The sequence below is a fragment of the Podarcis pityusensis genome (genome assembly GCF_964106645.2).
Source record: "Podarcis pityusensis genome assembly, chromosome: 12".
Taxonomy (NCBI): Eukaryota; Metazoa; Chordata; class Lepidosauria; order Squamata; family Lacertidae; genus Podarcis; species Podarcis pityusensis.
In genome coordinates, this window is record NC_138037.1 from 38,821,601 (window position 1) to 38,842,699 (window position 21,099).

Genomic DNA, 21,099 nt, shown 5'->3' on the forward strand with positions numbered 1-21,099 from the left:
GAATTCAGTGGGGCCTACTTCTAAGTAGACATGCATAGGATTGTGCTGTTAGTTACTAGCAAAGGGGCCATTGGCTGGACTTGTGGGTTGTGTGAGAAACGTGTGGTGCAATATTGGGGCCTGGATTTGTTTTGTTCTCCCTTGCCTCAGAATCCACCAGTTGGCCACACTCAAAAGTGCAGTGAAAGACAGGAGGAAGGTGTTCAAAATGGCTGTCGCCTTATTAAAAAAATAATAGTGTGATCATACAGCAACCATTCATAATGCCTGTTAACTATGTAATTTTGTGCTCTGTGATTTTGCACTAGGTTTAGATTGATAAAAGGGTTGTTGAGATCCTAAGTGCAAAACAGTGGGATGGAACCGCACCTCCTTTTTTGAAGTATTTCTTTTTAAATAACACCTTAACTGTGTCCTCAATAAAAATTTGGCTAGAAAAATAACTTATTTTGGTCAGCTGTAGGTTCTCTGCAGGGAAAGGATTTTTGTCGCAGGTGGATGGGTGCGTGGAGCAGTAGGAGCTGTCTCGGGAGAAGAATATTTCCCCCGGAATAGATTGCATTCATTGTAGTAAGTGAAGTTTGCTCTATTTTAAGCATCCCTGAAACAAACTGTGTTGTAGATATGACAATAAAAATGTGTGTTCTAAGAATCATTATTTATTGATCTAAGAGTGGTACACATTGTGTTACAAATGATCAGCTCGGGATTGCAATAGATGAAAGTGGACAGAACAAAAAGATTTCAGGACTGAATATTAGACATAATGTATATAATATGCCAAAAGAAATTAAGAGAAAAAATCTCAAATTATCTTAATGAATGTGTCCTAGCCAGTATCAAAGAGCTGGCTACCTACCTACATCATGTGAACCCTGCAGCCAACACATGGCTGTACTGATTCCTTTATAAACACTGATGGATATGCTACAGCTCATATCAATATGCTACCAATTAAGCAAGCTGGATCACAGAAGTCATGATATGAGACCTAGCACCAATCAAAGGCAGCAGCACAGCCTTGTATCCAGTCCTGCACAAGAAAACTAACAAAGTCACAATGCATTCCACCAAATTGGATGACTTTAAAGAGGGTTAGAAACATGCATGGAGAATAATCTTTATCTTTATCTATAGATATTAACTATGATGGCTATCTTCTTCCTCTGCTGCTGGAGGCAGTATGCCTATGAATATTAGTTGCTGGGAATTGCAAGTTGGGAGAGTGATTTTGCACTCAGATCTTGCTTGCAGGCTTCCTACTGGCATCTGGTTTGCCACAGGTGAGAACATGATGCTGGACTAAATATGCCCTTGGCCTGAGCTACCAGGGCTGTTCCTATGTTCTTACTAAGCAAATATGATTTTATTTTTGTTTTTTGAAATGGCATTTACACACAGACACATATCTTTGAACATTATTGATTATGCATAGAAAAATATCAGTGAAGCTGTAAAGAAGTTTAGAAACCTAGCCCTGCAGATCAAGCTAAACACAACAGTCAGCCTAGAGAGATGTATGTTAAAAGAAGGAAAGACAGCTGGTAAGTGGTGAACCAAGCTATTCCAATAGGCAAAATTGACTACTTCTGTGCAAGAGACAACCTCTGGTGCCAGTTCTGAGCAGGGACTGCCAGGCTGGGGTCTGAGTTAAGAATATACAGTACAATCCTATGCATGTTAATTCAGAATAAAGCCCCACTGTGTTCAATGGGGCATACTTCCCATAAATAGGAACAAAGCATGAAATGGCAACCTTTAAGAATCACACTGCCTTTCAATTTATTTCCAAACACAGTGATCTTTATCGTTCCTATTTTAATTTGTGGAATTTTGAAAGGACTGTTTCATCTAGAAGTGAAGCAAGTCATATTACAAGTCATATTGCACCTCCAATGATTTTATTGCACAGATAAGAAGTTTCTTGCTCTTCACAGTCAGAAAATACTTTTCTCTATTATTATTTTTAAGAAAGGAATGGCACTGTATGGCCTGTAGAAAAGATTGCTTGCTTTTAGGATAAATGACAATATGGGGAGGTATGACTTTTCTGTGATGGTCTTCCTAAATGGAGTTATGAAAATTAAGAAAGTTGTTTCCTAAGTAACTTGGTAGAAAGAACAGCAGGGGCCTCAATGTTCTAAGGAAACATCTGGATTCAAGAGGAACAATTACCATTCTAGGGCTAACATATGTCTGGATTTTCCCAGACATTACTGGGATTTCAAAGGCAGAATTGATGTCTGGGGAGAATTTCTGAAAGGCGGCGCATTGTCCTGGATCTTAGGTAGTCAATCGAAAAAATGTGGGGTTTTTTTTTGCTTTTTTGTCTTTAAAAATTTCAACAACTTTTTGGGTGTCCTGGTTTTTACTTTTTGAAATATGGCAACCCTAAGTTAGGCTGTCAAGGAACAGTGACATATCCTTCTTTGTGATATCATTAACATGGTTTAAAAGTCAGCTAGTCAGAGAGGTGTGAAGTGAGAACAGACGGAGATGAAGAGAGTCTAGGTTTGGTTGCTGTTTTGGGGAGAAGGGGGAGGGCTCTTATGCTTCCATGGACAGCTCACCCTTCTCATCTTTCTGGAAGAGGTGCTTTGGTTCTTATGGAATTGTTAAAATGACTGTTGATAATAGTATTAATTAATCTCCAAATAAGAAACAGAATATATTTTATATTTAAAAAGCAAGTCATGGTCAAGTGAGAATGGTCCATGATAAATAATTAAGAATCTAAAGAGGTAAAGAAGTAAAAGCTATACTTGTTTTAATGAATGAATGGTTTGTTTTCATAAACAAATTAAAATATTGGCTTATAATACTACTGTTTGGGGTTAATGGTTTATCTAAAGTTTGAGAAACTATCATTCAAAGTCACAAAAGTACTTTAAAGTTTTGTTCATCACCTAATGGTAAATAAATTTTGAATTAAGGAATGTGTAAGCACATTTCCTCAGAGAAATTTCAGTCAAGCTCCCTGGATGTTCTACTTTTATTTACCACTATCCCAACCACCAACAAAACCTAATTACTTGTGACTATTGAAAAACAACAACATGAAGTCATTATCCTCACCAGTTTTTTACTAAGAAGAAAACGGCTCCTGCCTTCCATCGTTTTGACCAATGAGAGCAGAGGCACTGGAATAACAGGTAAGCACCAGGCATTTATTTTTAAGCTTTATTTGATAAATGTACTTTTATTAAGATTTAGTACAATTAAATAACTGCAAAACAGATTAGGTTATCTAGGGTATCAAAGTCTTCTACACTGATTTACCTACTGTATGTCCCATGTATCCTTAAGCCTTCTCAACATAACATTTTTTGCTAAGAAGTGGGATAGATTTTTCCCACTTTGACAATGCATACTGCTAGGTTAATTGAGAGTCCTAATCCATGACAGTGATTGTGAATTTGGAATCAGGGTGATGGTGTTGTTATTACAAATTAATAATTAGTGTGAAGTGTATGTATGTTGGCTGATTACTGAACGATAACATCTAGGTTACTTTTTTTTTATTTAACAGGATTTGTATAGTGCTTAATCATCTAAGGTTATTATGATCAGAGGCAGTGTTTGTTTTCAATCCATCATATTTTAATTCTGCCCATGAGTTCAGCAGCATGCATGATGTGACCTCAAGTCAGTAAACTTTATTACTGAGCCAGGATTTCAATATTTTAAGATATAAGAAGTCATAAAGCAAGGGGTCTGCTGGCACTGCTGCTCTTTTTGTCCATAATTTATGTCAGTGATGTGTTAAGGGAATATTATTTTTCACCAAGCTGGGGATCCCATCCTGTGTTGAAAATACTCCTTATTGACAACTTGGTGCAATTATTTCAGCCCCAATTAGGTGTGCCTAGTTTTGTATCATACACAGCTGTTAAATCCTGAATTTCACTCAAGATGTAATCGACAACCATTTCACGTGGGGGTTCTTTTCCTGCCCCCCATGTGTGTCAGCATGAGCATAAGCACTTAAGTGTGCCCCATTCCGCCCTGCCTCCCTTCTGCCCCCCTCCCACCCCTGTTCTGCCCTTTTAGTGACGTGTTTAGTGACACCTTCGGTCACCTCTGGGTTCACCGCTGTGCACATGCATACAATCATGCGTCATTCAGACATGTGTTAATCGGTCATTGCCTGTATATCTAAGGCAGGAGTGAGTACCAAAAGTGACCATCCAAGTTTCTCTGTTTGGCCCTTGAAACTTTCCCAAGGCCACACACCTTTACTAACTGTGCCCTATACCCTCACTGAGTGTGTCTGCCTGGCTTGAATGTGTCCTAAACTGTGATAATGCCTTTTGCTTGCCTGGATGGAGGTTGGAGAGTTGTGGGTGGGGATATGTAAAAAATCTGGCTTTTGTGTGGCTGGAATAAAGTGTGTTGTTCAAAGGTAAAAGTCACATCCGTTGCTTGGTCACTTTTGCTAGAAGGCTGCCCATATGAGACTGCAGCCCTTGGTCTGAAAATGATACCTCGCCAAAGGGCTAGCCAATTCTAAAGCTGCCGACAGCAGAAATGAATTGACTGCGTAGGATCAGACTATAGTTTTCATCGCCAACAAGGTAGGGAGATAGAAAAGAGATCATATGTAATGGTTGTATAGATGAGTGAATTTCAGCAAGTATAACTTGACAGGAAATGCCTATGGGCACTTTGATACTATGCATTACATATATAGTTTTTACATCTTCTGTCTTGAAAAGCTCAGTTATATTTTATATCATAAAATATTATCTTTAAGAAACCTGTACTATATATTCTGTCCCACTGAACAACTTGTACTCAAATAATTTTAAAGTTGGAAGACACCCCAAAAGTCATCTAGTTCAACCTCCTGCAATATAGGAATCTTGCCCAATGCCATCCCTGGATGGGTTCGAACCACCAACCTTCTGATTAGCAGCCAGGTGCACTGATCACAGGTGAAATGTTACAGCCTACATGAGAATACATTGAATAAATTATGTAATATACATTATTTTGCTCATATCGAATGCTTATATAAGTAACACAGCTTCTAAACACAGCTAGGAAGGCAATAGAATTACCTTTTCTTTAAAAAAAATTAAGCCAGTTCTTTAATTTTCAGTGATTAGGCAATGGTGGGCATTCTATTTCATCCTATGCTTTGCTTCCTTCTTAGCATTTCAAACCCTTCCAAACAAGAAACAAGATTTAGCCCAACAAGAAAATGTAAACATTACATAGAAACTATTTGTGATCATTCAGAACAGCAGTAATTAATGATAATGCAATCATTCTGGCTTGGGCAAATAAAATAAACATTTGTGTGGCAGAAAATCATTGTCTCTATTTGTACTCAAATGAATACAACCAAACTTCATTATTAGTTTGGAATTCAACTATTTCCCTTTGAAATTCTTCTGTTGGAAAGACTTCCACTGTTCTATCTTTGGATCAGTATTGTCTATGTTGGCTGCTTCTCTCATGCTGTTCTTTGTTCAACCTACAGATTTGTAAATGGATTTTAACAAAAATACCATAAACTACAGGGTGCTGTTCTCCAAAGTAAACTGAGTCTGCAAAGGCTGCTTATTATGCCACTACTCTGGGATGTGGAGCAGCACAATAACATTAAATAACTGCTTGTGGAATGTGTAACTTCCAGAGGACTCCTATCAATCTTTTTCTTTTTTTGCACTTTGTGCAACAGGAACGTTCTAATGTCTACTATAGCTACAATGCTATTTAGGCATAATTACTTTAGAGGAAGTCCCATTGAACTCAGCAGATGAGGCTGCATGTCTGGTTTAAAGAGAATGACAGGGGGACAAAGAAATGCCTAGGTTCATGGACTTAACACAAATCCAGAAAGATGTCATTGAATATCAGTTCCACATTAAAAACCATTTTTGAAACTCCCATCTAGTTCAAAAGCTGCACAAGGTCTGGTGATTTAAAAAAGCAGGGGAAGTATGAAAGGTACCAAGGCTCATTAAATGAAATTCACAGGTTTTGGAGCCTGACAATTGTTTGGTATTTCCATAACTCATAAAACAGACAAAAGACCTGCAAGGTGCAAGAAATGACAAAAGAGGACAAAATGAGCAGCAGGTATAAAAATGAGCAGCATAGGAAGTTAATAAGATGTTGAAAAAAGGAAGGAACTTGGTTATGTGTAATATTTTTATTTATTTTTTTAAAGGAGGAATTTTAACAGTTGGCATTTCAGGAGATGATTGTTTTGGATTAATAGGCAGAATAATTGTTGCAGTATACATGGCTAAGTAATAATATCATTATAATATGGTAATATTTTTTCAGATTTTCTGATCCAAATACATGGGTTTACTGTATATTTATGATAACCTTTTAAAACTTTTATCCTTTAAAATCCTATGACATGAACATACAAACTTTAACAACATTTTAAATATATAAGCTTTTGTTTGTGTTCTTACATTCCAGCCCAATAAAATTCTGCATTCTTAGCTTTCTCTGATGCAGTGTTCTAAGCACACAGATAGACTCTGGAAGTAGCACACTTCTGCCACATGGAGCTGTTATGGGGAGAAACATTCAGTTCCAAGATCTTAAATTTCTGTTGGAGCCACGTGTCCACATCTCTCTAGGCATACTGCATGAATTTATTTATTAAGAGTACTTTTAGTCTACCTTTTATTATATGAGGCCAGGGTGGGGTACAATATAGTTGAAACAACAAAAATGTTTCTATACAGTCAAAAGACCAGATAAAAACATAACAAAACTTTAACTCCCATACAATTAAAAAAACCACAGCCCTACTCATTGACTCCTTAATTGCAGCAGCATACTGACACTAGTACTGTATGTAACAGTCACGCAGGCAAGGTAGGCCTCTACTTAGTGTCAAAATGATCAGTGCCAGTCACACTTCCAAGCAGAGGCCATCCCATGATTTATTGCATGAAACACTTGTAACATCTGAGAACCGGGGGGGGGGGGGGGGAGGCGTCTAAGAACCTTTGCATCTCCATAATTTTCTTCCTCTTTTGACAAGTGTCAAAGGCTGTGAGAGACAGCGGCAGCCCAATGAGGGAAGCAGGTGCAAGTTGGGCCTCCATTTCTTGGTTGGGATTATTTCCCAGGAGCATATTTGAGGACTGGGACAAGTATCTTCTTCTTATTTATTTATTTTAAAAAATTACCGCCCTTCAAGCCCATGCAGAGATTGACTGAGGCCTGGAGCAGGAGTCTTACTATAATAAAGTTATAACAGACGCCCGAAGAATTACATTTGCTTCGTTAGTAAGTTTATAACCTCAATGGAGGAGACTATGAGGATTGGTTTTGGCAAGTATGTTGGATTGCATTGTTATACATGGAAAATGCTCTTCACAACTTATTTACGGTATATGGAAAATAGCTACAGCATGGTTTTTTTTTGGAGGGGGCAGAATCAAGTTGTATTGAATTACAAGTTGACCAATTAACTGTTTTAATTTATGAAAAACTAAGGTATATCTCATTTCACCACAAGATGGTGTGTGATATCAGCATTGCTAGGATATGGATAAAAATATGTTGCTTATCCAGCTTGTCTATGAAAGCTTGTGTACTAAAAAGCGATATATTAACTGTTCTATAATGCTCTCTATCTCATTGGCCTGCCTAAGTGAAGAGTCAAATCTCAGTTTCCCTATCATGTCAAAAGGATATACTGTTAAAGGCTGCAATCTACATTTGAAAAGGACCAGTTTTCTCTTGATAGCATTCTCCTCTTCTCTTTACACTGTGCATGTAACTTCTTATTTGTGAATTCGTCTCTAAATGAGACAAGAATCAGTTTGGATAATAAACAATAGACGACAAGCTGTGTGCAAACATCAAGAGTGCAAACAAGCAACCTTCCAGACCTAGAATAACTGATAAGATTGTGACTAGTGTTGATCTTAATCCTCTGTGATCTTTTAGCCCAACAGCTGATGTGCCTGAGAATTAAAATGCATTACCTTGTTCATTACAAAAGGATAGTTAGTTGAATTGGCTTCTTACAACCACCTGTAATGCCCGTTACTTCTTTTATGTAGTTTTGAAATGCAAAACCTACCCAAAGGAACTACTTTTTCAAACCAGATTTTATTTGTATGTGACTGACAATAAATTTGCTATCCCAGTATGATGAAGAGTGCCATAGCAAAGTTTATGCAAAATTAGTACTTAGTAAATATATAGTGTTATCCATTAGTGCTCAAAGCCTTTCATTTTACAAAGATTATAATGCAAACCCATCCAGTTTTGGATATGTCATTGTTAGTGTCCTAATACTATTATGTAAAAAGTGAATTTTGGGTGTTACAAGGAGGAGTATTAAAGGCTTACCACAGGCCAGGAGGAAGCCAAGCTGAAGTCAGGCAATATTCTGTATGTGTCTAAATTACATAAATTAATACAAATTTATTTGTTTAATTGTGAAATAATTTTTACTAGGTTTTTTAAATGTATATCTATCTGTCCATCTCCTTTGAGAATTGGGCAATGTATACTTTTACTGTAACTTTGAATCAAACTAGACCTTTGGCTATTTTTGTTGCTAAAAACAAAACAAAAATAAGATGCTTCTTTTAGTCTTGCTTTAAAGCTTAATAACAGACTTCCATTATGTAAATTCTCATAATGTGAATTCTAATCTCCTACTTACATTGATGAAAAATGATGCAATTAGGACTTAATTAAGAACTTGTGCTTATTTTTTATATTGTTTTTAATAGTGTGTTAGAGTGTTTTTTTAAAGAGCAAAAAAGTAAAACAATTAACAACAGCTTAAGAAAACCAACCTTAAGGGAGAAAAGACATCTATAGTTGATTTAAGCAAAGTCAGTAAGCTAAACCTCAAGCCAAAGACAGGTAAAATAATTCAGTGCAAAGTGTTAAGTACAACAAAGAATCCGGTGGCACCTTAAACTAACAAAAGCTTTATGGCATAAGCTTTTCTTGACCATACTGCAGTTTATCTAATTCCTGGTTATCTTGGGTTGTAGGTGTAAGCCACCTTTCATTGTACAGTAATTGAGAGTACATTGAGTGAAAGAATGACATCCTTATTGCAATGAGAGAAATGAATAGCTGCCATATAATATAGTTCTGCTGCGGTGAGGCTAGAGGGCCTGCGCCCTTGGCAAGGCCTTTACCATCTGGCCTAGGGGGCAGGGCCTGGATTCACTGGAACAAACCTTGGGGCATTGCTGGTGGGGGGGGGCTTCTGCTATTGTTTCCCTTCTTCAACTGTCTAATGTATTTTAAAAGGTGGTCAAGTAGCTTTTAATCTATGGGGTTTAAAATTCGGGGTGTTTTGTTTGTTTTGTGGTGGTTTTAAAGTTTAAATGGGGTTGTGTGTTAGTTTAATTTGTGTGCCATTGTAAATTATGCTTCTTTTATTATTTTCTAGTAGGTTTATGGGTTTGTTTTGTTGTTTTTATAAGAAAACTTGTTTTGGGATAGGTTTTGGGCTGCCCCCAGAGTGGGCCCTAACCAATAGGATGGCTGGGACAGGTTCTACAGAGGGGTGGGATATATTGGGACACCCAATCTCAGTTATCATGGTCAGGAGGAGGAGTTACGCTACAATCAGACCACGTCATTACCGAGGAGACAGGTTTAGTTGTTGTTTGAAAACTATCCCTTCCTCCGGGTCTGGTCCTTACCAGAAGGATACTGGAATCAAAAAGGGTGACCCACATGATCTTAAGATGCTGCTGCGCAATGCCAGGTCAATGATCCACAAAACCACTGCCATCCATGACTTGATCGTGGATGGAGGAATTGACCTGGCATGTGTAACAGAAACTTGGTTGGACATGGCAGATGGGCTTGTTCTTGACTTCTTGTCCACCAGATTTCTCTTACATACAGCAACCCAGGTCATGTGGGCGGAGGGGGTGGTTGCAGTGATTTTAGGAAGTCATTAGCTTGCACCAGGTGTCCTATTGGGAAGACCCAGTTTTCTGAGTGCATGTTCTGGAAGTTGGGCAATAGGGGCAGTACAGGATTCCTAAAGGAGTACCAACATCTCCACTCCACCAAGGATTCCTTGTCTGAGCTGCTTCAGGTTGTGGCGGATGTTCTCCTGGAGACACCTAGTTTGGTTGTCCTAGGGATTTTAACATCCATGCCAACACAACCTTACAAGAGGCTGCTCGGGACTTCGTGGAAAGCATGACCTCCATGGGGCTGTCCCTGAATCAGTTTGGCCCAACCCATAGCTGGGGACATGCCTTAGACCTGGTGTTCACCTCTGTGGACGTGGGTGATCTGACACTAATTAAATGTGAAACAAAAGAAATGCCATGGTCGGATCACTTCCTGGTGCAACTAGACTTCTCCATGACCGTTCCCCTCTGCAGGGAGGTGGGACTAATTAATTGTTATTTAGTCGTGTCTGACCCTTTGTGACCCCATGGACCAGAGCACGCCAGGCACTCCTGTCTTCCACTGCCGCCTGCAGTTTGGGGACATGGACTGATTAATAGACAGTCACAAAGTTTCTGTGTTGCTGTTGTTGACTTCTCTTTTCTCCAAGCAGCCTCTAATATTTTGTTCCTTTTATGGAGAGGGCTCTTCCTTTGGCATTTGAACTGAAAATTGTTGTCCTTCTAACTGCATAAATGGCAATCTTGGATCCTCCTTTTCTCCTATGCCCTGCTAAGTTACCAATAGTAATTTGTACAGCAGATGGCAGTAATTCTTTTCTCTCTCTCTCCAATGTAAAGTGTTTAAGGGCAAAAGATGAATAAACAATAAACTGCATGCCAAACCTTTGTGAAAAAATGAGAGTGAAAAAAGGGAATTCATTGTTGCTGACGAACGCATTGAAGTCCACACTCATTGAATTGGCTATGTGATTCAGGGATAGCCAACAAATCTTTTATAATCTTTAAACTATGCATTATCAATACATGCATGATTTGATCTCTGCCCAAATTAATAGCGTGTTCAAGAACTTTTGTTTTCAGTGACCTGGTTGATCTTGAAGCTAGAACTCCACCATTAATAATAATAAAAACTGTCTCTCTTGTAGGATAATTAAAGGCAGATGCATTTAATTATAGTGGATGGTGCAATAATGAATACAGAATAATTATTTCCTAGTCAACTTGAATTTAAATATACACATTTTTAACTACTATGTGGTTTTACTCAAAGAATGGTTATAAGGCACTGATGTATGTGTGGGGAGTTCCCAGTTGCCTTTTTCTTGAAACATATGAGAAGTTATTCATTCTTCTTGCATTATTATTCTAGCATGGCAATGGTGCCCCATCTTTCCATTGGAAGATAATTTTTCAATTTCATTTTAAACTAAACAAAATTTAGTTTAGTCGTCCTCTTTATGTCTTGCCACCAAACATAACTGCTAAATGCCTTGTGTCCATTGTCACTGGTTTATTTCCACTTAATTTCAGCAGCAGTGAAGCAAAGGTAGCAAGAGATCTTCAAAGCATTCTATAACACCTGGTGGCCCAGAATGCATTTCTGGAACAATGCAAGGAGGACACCCACATACTGTAGTTCCTCCTACACTGCTAAACCTCAGAAGGGGCCTCGACTTTCATTGGAAGAGCAGGGGTGCTTCCAGATTACCTTTTGGAGCATTCCATTCTGATTTGTTGCAGTAGATCAGACCACATTGGCTGTTTACTGAGCGTTAATATTGATTCATTTGCTGTGAAGGTAGGCTATGTTGCATAACTGCAAGCATTAACCTAAAATTTCCAGTGTATTTTCTTCTCACTTGCCTTACTGCAAAAAGTCTGATCTTTTTGGGAAGCAGGTTTGTTGCACAAGATCTCCCAGTAAGTTTTAATTACACAACCTGAACTTGCTGGTGTGTGCCCTGGTTGAAGCCTCCAGAGGGGTGCCATTGAGGCTCCCAGCCTCTGTGTGTATACAAGTGTGAAGGATATGTGTGCCAAACTGGCTTTTTGACCCAGGTGAAACAAAGCCTGGTTTTGCCCCTGCAGCCTGGAAGCCCTCTAAGCTTTTATTTTGGCAGAGGAAACTTCCAAAATAATAGTTTTCATCAGCAGGCTTCACCCCTATCCATATCACTCTTCACTGGATAACAGGCTGCAATCCTAGGCACACTTAGCTTGAAGGAATCTCCATCAAAACATAGTGCAGGTTACTTCTGAATTAACATGCCTGGGCTTTGGACATACCTGGAAGTGCCACAAACATCCTCTTTCCATGCATCCTCTTTCCATGCTTATGAGTACTGTATGGAGTACTGCTTTTATATCTGTCCTCTAGAGAGATGTCCAAACTCTACTACATCTAACTCATGCATGTCCCACAGAAGAGATGTGAAAGTCGCTGTTCCCAATGTTGGGAAAGCACATGGTTCCCACGCAAAATGTTTCCAGGTTTCCAGGGCATGGGAAAGACTCCTGCCTGAAACCCTGGGAATGTCGCTGCTAGTCAGTATCAACAATTCTGAGCCAGATAGTTCAACGATCTGACTTGGTTTAAGGCAGCTTCCTATGTTACTATGTTTCTTGTAAGTGTTAAAAGAGGCAGCACTTGTAGATGACCAATTAAGCCACCTGGATTACTCAGTAGAACCTGCCCCACTTAGTCTGATAGCTGACCTTTTTGTGTAATCTTTGAATTAAGGCATTTGGCAGGAGACAATACCATCCAGTAATGTACATCTCTCTCTCTCTTTCACTCTCTCTCTCTCCTCTGGATTAACTATAAGTGTCTGTCTTAATGTGAAATATTAAATAGAGCATTCAGTAGTCAGTGCCTTGTAGCCATCTAGGAAACATTTCTTTATTTAATTCATAGAGTCATGATATATATTACAGTAAACTGATGCAGCAGTGTTCAGCGGGGGCGGGGGGGGGGAGAAAAAAGAAAACGCTTTCTATGTTGTTTTTCAAAATATGCCATGTATGTTAAATACTGACATCTCCAAGAAAAATACTTCAAAACACACTTTCAGCAATTCCTTGAGGTTTAGTAATCATTTGATTTTGAAGTGTAGCTATGTATCAGCATTAACAATAAACATACACTTGTGCTTTTTTAGATCAAAGAGAGCTTGTAAGACATGAGAATTGGAGGCACTTGCTGTCATCCTAATTTCAGGTATGTTTATGATCACTTTTAAGTTAGTAGTTGTTAGAAGACAGTAGAAGCACAGCAAAATGTACACACAAGTCCCGTATCTGAACCAAGACCCAGACATAACCAGTTTCTCAAGAAGATAGTATTCTAACTTTAGAAAGAATTGGTAGGATCCTAGACTCTGTGTTGTTGGCATCTGTCTTGGAAGGTAATAGATTGCATTTCTGGGGGTGAAGTGAAATCAATGGAGAATCACAGCGCCTGCTGTGGCTGCAGGGACCAGTAACTCATAACTTCTGCCTCCAGCATTGTTTTTGCTGCATTACTAGCACCGAACTGACCTCTCCAGGGCACAAGCCTGGGTAGTGTGTATGGAGCTTCTGGGCTGCCCAAACACCAAGATCCCCCTCTCAGCCTCATTGATGTCCAAATGAAAACAGAGCAATACATTTGGCACCAGCTTGGCTGCAGGAGTTGCTGGAAGGAGGTATACAAGATGCCATCCAAACACGTTAGGGGCTCTGTTCCAGATTTGTTTAGGGTTTACTCCTTAGCCTTTTCTTCACCTTGGGGTTTACTTCTTGCATATGAGTACAGCTGTAAGGCAGCTGAAGTTTAGGATCAGGGTTTTCCTTCTTCTAAATAGGCTACCTTGATGAGCCCCACCTGTCCCTCATTTCCCTCTGCAGCATATGCGGTAACCACAGGGATGGACTTTGGCTTCTGCTAACTGCTTTCTTGACTATTGGACTAACCTATTGGTCTCGTCTGCTTAATCTGCTGGAGCCTGTCTTAGCATGCAGAGGAAGTCCATAGCTCACCAAGGGCTTGAGATCCATTGGCTACCCTCACCTGGTTTAACTGGCCAGTCAAAGCCATTTCCTGGAGTGTGGCCACTGTCACGTGCTGACAGCTTCTAGGAACCACAGTCATAGCTGAGTGCAGAGTAGGGACCAAAGGTGTACGAACTACCCCAGAAGAAGCACGATGTGTCTCCCACCAGATGTGTGACCCACCAGAGATACTACCTCTCCCCAACACCCATACACCTTAGATCAGGCATTGGCAAACTTGGCCCTCCAGATGTTTTGGGACACAACTCCCATCATCCCTGACCACTGGTCCTGGTAGCTAGGGATGATGGGAGTTGTAGCCCCAAAACATCTGGAGGGCTGAGTTTGCCTATGCCCGCCTTAGATTATAGACCACTTAATTATATAATGTGTGATACAGGAGTAACTTTGATACCATAATGTTCAAATTTCTGGGAATGGAGTATGCCCAGTTTTTGAGTACTATTTTTTGAATAATTCAAACATACACTAATAAACAACTTAAATTTTTCATAGTGCATTTATGAGCTCATACTTGCATTGTCAGCTTGAAAAAATGCCTTTTATATTTTAACCCACACACATTATTTTACAGGGTTGTAAAATAGCGTGTGTGGGCTAAAATATAAAAGGCATTTTTATATAAAAGATGCAACCCTATGCCAACTTATTATATGAAACACATGTCCTTTCCATGTGGGCTGCTTGTTCTGTGTCTTCTTATAGCATTAAACTGATTGTATGTTCAGAAGGCAACCAAACTGTTAGAATTGTTGGGAGCATTTGTGTTTCCTAGTGCACGTATACAACCTTGACAACTATTGTCTGAAGCAGAGAAAGGTGTGCACAGGAAAGATGTAATTTGGCATGGTTGACAGATATATTGTTTGATATCCATTACGAAACTGTATGTAAAGTGCTCATTAATTAAGACCTTTATCTCTGTCACTGAAAACTGAGTAGAAATATTTATTGTCATTACTTTTTAAGAACAGCTTTGCATAAACAACGACCACTGCTTAAAATACAGGAGGTCCTCAGGATCATTCCACTAGCTAGGATGAACACAGCTTATAACACCGCATTGGGCATCCTAAAATGCAGTTTTGACAGAGAACTTGCAACCAGGTAGCAGGCATCTTCCCATGACTAGCAGAAATAGCTGAAGTAGGCTAATGCACTTAATTTGCCTGATTTACACAGGTTACAGAATCCAGCTTTTTGTGATGCAGAATTTAGGTTACCTTCATTCAGTATGTGTGTATGTGCACGTATCCAGATTTTACAAGTGTCGTATTGACCTAAAATCCTATGCATGTTTAGGCTGAAATTTAGGCTTTCATCATCTTTTACCCTCTGCAAGTGTGTGGAACCTACTAGGGTGGCCCACTCTTGAAGGCTGATGAATCCAGTTTACTTCAAGGCAGCTCTGGGTGATTTTCTAGCTGATATGGATGACACTCTGTTAAAGTTCTGGCTGATTTGTGGGAAATGTAAATGTAAATGGGCCAAGTCGTTGACAATTGCCAATGAGCCAGTGTGGTGTAGTGGTTAAGAGCGGTAGTCTCGTAATCTGGGGAACCGGGTTTGCGTCTCCACTCCTCCACATGCAGCTGCTGGGTGACCTTGGGCCAGTCACACTTCTTTGAAGTCTCTCAGCCCCACTCACCTCACAGAGTGTTTGTTGTGGGGGAGGAAGGGAAAGGAGAATGTTAGCCACTTTGAGACTCCTTAAAGGGAGTGAAAGGCGGGATATCAAATCCAAACTCTTCTTTTTCTTCTTCTTCTTCTTCTTCTTCTTCAGTGAGTGCCCTCCTCTGTTTTGTAGAGCCTGCTTGGTTTCTTGATATACATCAGAGCTTAGGACAGTGAAAACTCCAAATGAATACAGTTGAACACTATTGAATGCTCATTATCAAGCCTACTCAGTGGCGGCGAAGTCAGCAAAGAAGGAATACTTTGCTTCCTCTGTTGCATCCTCACAGTGCCATCCAGCTGTGCCATCTAATCAACATATAGATTAAAAAGTGCCAAAACATTTATCTAGTTCTTCACTACCATTGTGCTATCTTCTTATATTCAGTGTAATTTTCTCCCAGTAGCATATAAAAATATTAAATGGTGAAGAGCAGATTTAGGATAGAACCCTGCATAGCCCCAATTCATATATTCTCACTGGTCTATTCGCACACAAGTCTATTAATGCATTGGAAGCCTTTCTGGTTTTCAAAACATACAACCAAACACAAATCTAAGAAAGTACCACTGGCAGTTATACCCTACCTACTGGTTGAAATAAGATTTATTCTGGGCTGAACACATGTATTTGGTGAGAATTGTTATTTAAAATGTTATTCCAAAATTTACTCAGAATAAATTATGGAGATTTACTTTGAATTAATCCATCAACATACAATGGGACCTACACCTAAGGTGTTGTGCATAGGATGGCAACCTTATAGATCAATCCTAACCATGTCTGCTCATAAGTTTTACTGAATTTAATAGCGCTTACTCTCAGGTAAGTGGGAGTAAGACGGCAGCCTTAGCTCTGATTGTTGAAGCATCCTCTGAGCATGCAAGCAGAGCAATAGGCAGGTTTGTGCACGTGCAGGTTTATAAATTTGCTGACTCTAGTGTCAAGCAGTAACTTATACAGTGGTACCTCGGGTTAAAACTTAATTCATTCTGGAGGTCTGTTCTTAACCTGAAACTGTTCTTAACCTGAGGTACCACTTTAGCTAATAGGGCCTCCCACTGCCGCTGTGCCATCACCGCACAATTTCTGTTCTCATCCTGATGTAAAGTTCTTAAACTAAGGTACTATTTCTGAATTAGCGGAGTCTGTAACCTGAAGTGTCTGTAACCCATGGTACCACTGTATGTGCAAGTCTGCCATGTATTAGTCACCATTGTCAAGTCAAATAATATTTTTCTGTAGTTCATAGTTCACATATTGGCTGAAAGATAGCAAGTGATAAATATGTACTGTATGTATGAAAGAGCCTTGTGTCATAGTGAGCCACAGAACATATTCTCCATTGCATCTACCAAACACTAATACCAGGTTAAAACTGAATCTATCATTTTTTCTCATAATAGCCCCACCATCTGTTTGCTTGCAAACTAGTTCTCTTAGTATTTCTCTTTGTATTGTTTTGCTATATACAGCACCACACTTTGCTGAGTGATTACAAATATGATGATTGAACAGAAATAGGAAAATATGTGTTTAATTGATATGAATATATATTAATATTACACAACTATATCTATCTATAATAAACATACAGGATTGCAAGTTATCCATATGTATAACTGTATTTAACTTTGTATTGTTTTTATACAACAATACATTTTAAAAAATGCTAGGAGCTGCCAGGATATGAATTTATTTATTTGCAAGGACAGAGCACTGGAGACTCATGACATTTTTATTTTACTACAGTGGATTTCTTTTTATTTACAAACAGACATTGAGCATAGGGGAGCAGGCAAGCACCCAGACAGCTTGCAGTGGTCTGTAAAGCAGTATCAGTTCCCTCAAAAAAACAAACACCCCCACCTTTGTGCTCTTCTTCCCCAATCTCTGACTCATTCATTCAGATAGCTGTAAAACTCAGATTTATCTCATTGGCTGCATCTCTACTTCTCGCCCCATTGTATGACATTAGTCTTACTGATTTAGTAGCCCTCATTCATCAATGCTCGGTAAATAAATGTTTTCTTGCCATCAAATTCCCATTGCATCTTACGCTGGCTCTTTTTTCCTTTTTGATGATTAACTTTTGTTTCCACCATACCAGTCAGTATCAAAAGGTTTATTTTGGAAGCAAATTTGAATTTTCCACAGCTGGTGACTTATTGTTTGCTTTATAAAGGGCATGTACTCTTAATACTTTTCCTTGGGGCCATATCTTCCTTTTGTATGACTGTAAGTTAAGTTTTTTGTTTTATGAAAAAGACAGTTCAACCAGTTTCCCATTGATGAGGTGAATTTCCCGTTGCATTTGAACTTTAGTTTTGAAAAGCAATTGAATGAGACAAATGTCATTAGGGTTGGAGTTCATCCCCAAAGCAGACATTAAACTGGACATCATTGGAAGCGTGTATCTGAAGAAGTGTGCTTGCACACGAAAGCTCATACCAAGAACTAACTTAGTTGGTCTTAAAGGTGCTACTGGAAGGATTTTTTTTATCATTGGAAGCGTATGAAAAAAATATTATGTGGACTCTTACAAAAACATCCTGCAGTTCCATCATTATAATCACTGCCAGACAATACACCTAAGCTACTTGTAATTAATCCTTCTGCACAACAATTTCTAATTTTTCAAAAATTGTCTATAAATCTGTGGCAGTCTAGTTCTGGTGCATAGTATAAACAGGTACCAGGTAAAGTAAGGCTTGTAGGAATGAATTCTATATTTTATCTCTGCACTGTGTGAAGAAGTACTTTCTTTTATCTGTCCCAAATTTCACAACATTCAGCTTCATTGAATGTCCCCAAGTTCTAATCTTATGTAAGAGGGATAATAATATTTCTCTAGCCACATTCTCCACAGCATGCATAATTTCATACACCTCTATAATGTCTCCTCTTACATGCCATTTATCTAAATTAAAAAGGCTGAAATGTTGTAACCTTTCCTCATACAGGAGTTGCTCCATCCACTTAATCATTTTGGTGGCCCTTTCCTGAACCTTTGCAATATAGTTTTTGAAATGAAGTGACCAGAACTGTATACATGATTTCAAAAACAGTTGCACCACCACTGTGATGTTGCCAATTTTATTTTCAACCTCTTTCCTATTGATCTGTGGTATGGCATTTGCCTTTTTCGCAACTGCTGAGTGCTAGGTCAACATCTTCATCAAGCTATCCACTACAACCTCAAGATCTCATTTCTGATCAGTCCCCACCAGTTCAGACCTCATTAGTATATATGTGTAATTAAACAGGGTTTTTGCTCTAATTTGCATCACTTTGCACTTGCTTACATTGAATTGCATTTGCCATTTTACTGCTCAGTTCTTCAAAGATCCTTTGGGAACTCTTCACAATCCATTTTGATTTTAACCATCATGAACAATTTGGTATCATCAGCAAACTCAGTTACCTTACTGCTTACTCCTAACTCTAGTTAATTTATGAACAAGTTAAAAAGCACAGGTCCCAATGCCAATCTTTGGGGACTGTCTCCATTTTCTATATCCCTCCATTGGGAGTACTGTCTATTATTCCTTCTGTGTTCTCCCTGTTTCTTAACCAGTTACAGATCTACAATAGGTGATATGTCTTGAGGCTACCTTCCTCCCTTAGCTAGGAACAGTGCTTTTTTTCTTTAAAAATGTTTAGGAGTACTCTCATTTTCCTACTCCTATTGAAATACTGCCCCTCAATGAGGCCAAACTTAGATTCACAAAATGTTTAGGGGTATGTGTACCCCTGTGCCCCCCCCAAAAGCACTGGTTATAAGCATGAGTTTTACCTCCCAGGTCTTTAACAGTATTGCCACCAAGGCTTTTTTCTACTCGTACTTTATATTAGGCTGCTAAAATGAAGAAGAAGAAGAGTTTGGATTTGATATCCAGCTTTATCACTACCCTAAGGAGTCTCAAAGCGGCTAACAGTCTCCTTTCCCTTCCTCCCCCACGTGAGGTGAGTGGGGCTGAGAGATTTCAAAGAAGTGTGACTAGCCCAAGGTCACCCAGCAGCTGCATATGGAGGAGCGGAGACGCGAACCCGGTTCACCAGATTATGAGTCTACTGCTCTTAACCACTACACCACACTTTCCCTTGCAGGGATGCACTTTCCCAGGCATGGATTTCAGTGTAGAAAGAAACCTGTACTGATATTGAAAACAAATTCTTCAGCTCTGCTCTTGCTCAAGATTTTAATTTTAATCATGTGCCCCCCCCCCCAATGAGCAGTCATTTCCTTCCCCCTCAGCTCATGGAGTTTATAGAGTTTTAGGGTGGTGTTTTCTTTATAAAGGTGATCTCACTAATCCAACATCTGCCCTACATAATTCAAGCTACCATATGGAATTCACCTTGCTGAGAGCACTCTTTCTACCTGGTTAACTAACCCCAGGTGCATCCATTTTTCTAGCTGAAAGCTCTGCGAGATCTGTTTTCTAATGCTGGGCTCCAGCTCAGCACAGTTTTCTTTCCAATTCCTGTTTTGGACTGTTCAAATCAACCAGAGGCCTCTTTCAGTTCCTTACTAGCTGCCCTGATCTTGGGCCCTGTAACACAGCCAGAGCCAGCAAGCAGCAGACAGGCTTTTTTACTCCATCAAAAGAAATTCTCCTTGAAAAACTGCACAAGGAGTCGCCCCCTTTTTTGAGCAGGTGCCCCTCTCAGGGGCTAGCAAGGGAAGAAATGAAGCAGTTGCTGCTGCTACTAGCATGATCTAAAACTCATTTAACCCCCAGTCTTGCTGCCTTCTCTTATATCAGTGCATTCCCCCACATGGAGTTTCAGATTACTGGGTTCCTCAAAATAGATTCATAAGCGGAAATAGTAACTAAAGAGCTAAACCCCCTCGTTGAAATGGTTTCTATTTTAAGCAGAATGTTAAGAGACTCCTTCCCCATAAAACATGCCAGTCTTCAGCTACTGTGATGAAAACAAAAAACCATTTCCTGGAATTTAACTCTTCAGCTCCCCCACAACTGTTACTGGTATTTAACATGTATTACTGATCCATTGCCAATAGCACACTGAGGGCTGCAAGATAAGGGGCTGAATTCATTGGACCAACTCAGCTTGCTGTTCTGTCCTATGCAACTGGCTCTGATGACAGAATAATTGGTCTCAAGAGGATCACTTCAGTGTCAGAATGATACAGTGGATGGTGTTGGGTATCTTTCAGGGCTCTTAACATTTTATCCTTTCTGCAGCTGGATGCATGAAGGAAAAAGGTCATGGGATGGGGAAAATGAGTAATTGCCAGGCTGTTTCTGCAGTAAGTTCAAGGTTGTTGTTTTAATCTGCTTTCATACCATCCGTGTTTACAAGTTCACCTGTTGTGTAGAGCAGGGATGTGTGGGAGAAAATAGATCAATATCTACTGGTGTAGCCATGAGTGATGTGCAGTAGACAGCAAGTGTTTCTGGCTCCTCCTTACTTGATGGTAGTGACAACAAAATTTTCCTATCCAAATTTGGCAGCTGA

The 21,099-nt window shown here is 39.3% G+C and overlaps 1 protein-coding gene and 1 long non-coding RNA gene across 6 annotated transcripts in view; one reads left to right on the forward strand and one right to left on the reverse strand.

Annotated features, from left to right (window-relative positions):
• The first annotated feature begins 1,583 nt into the window (after window positions 1–1,583).
• Window positions 1,584–21,099, forward strand: part of PLCL2 (phospholipase C like 2) — a 147,890-nt gene continuing 128,374 nt past the window's right edge. For 2 of the 5 annotated variants that reach the window (XM_080974596.1, XM_080974595.1), the window contains exons 1-3: window positions 3,078–3,152; window positions 11,418–11,685; window positions 13,046–13,104. The gene's annotated coding sequence lies outside the window, so the exon portion shown is untranslated. Of the gene's footprint in view, window positions 3,153–11,417; window positions 11,686–13,045; window positions 13,105–21,099 lie in introns of all 5 variants that reach the window. The other 3 variants (XM_080974597.1, XM_080974598.1, XM_080974599.1) reach the window with 3 other exon arrangements.
• On the reverse strand, window positions 3,755–7,030 carry LOC308459635. The gene is made up of 3 exons (XR_013978247.1): window positions 6,435–7,030; window positions 5,038–5,166; window positions 3,755–4,005 (listed from the first exon to the last, which is right to left on the reverse strand). It is a non-coding gene; the product is annotated as an uncharacterized lncRNA (long non-coding RNA).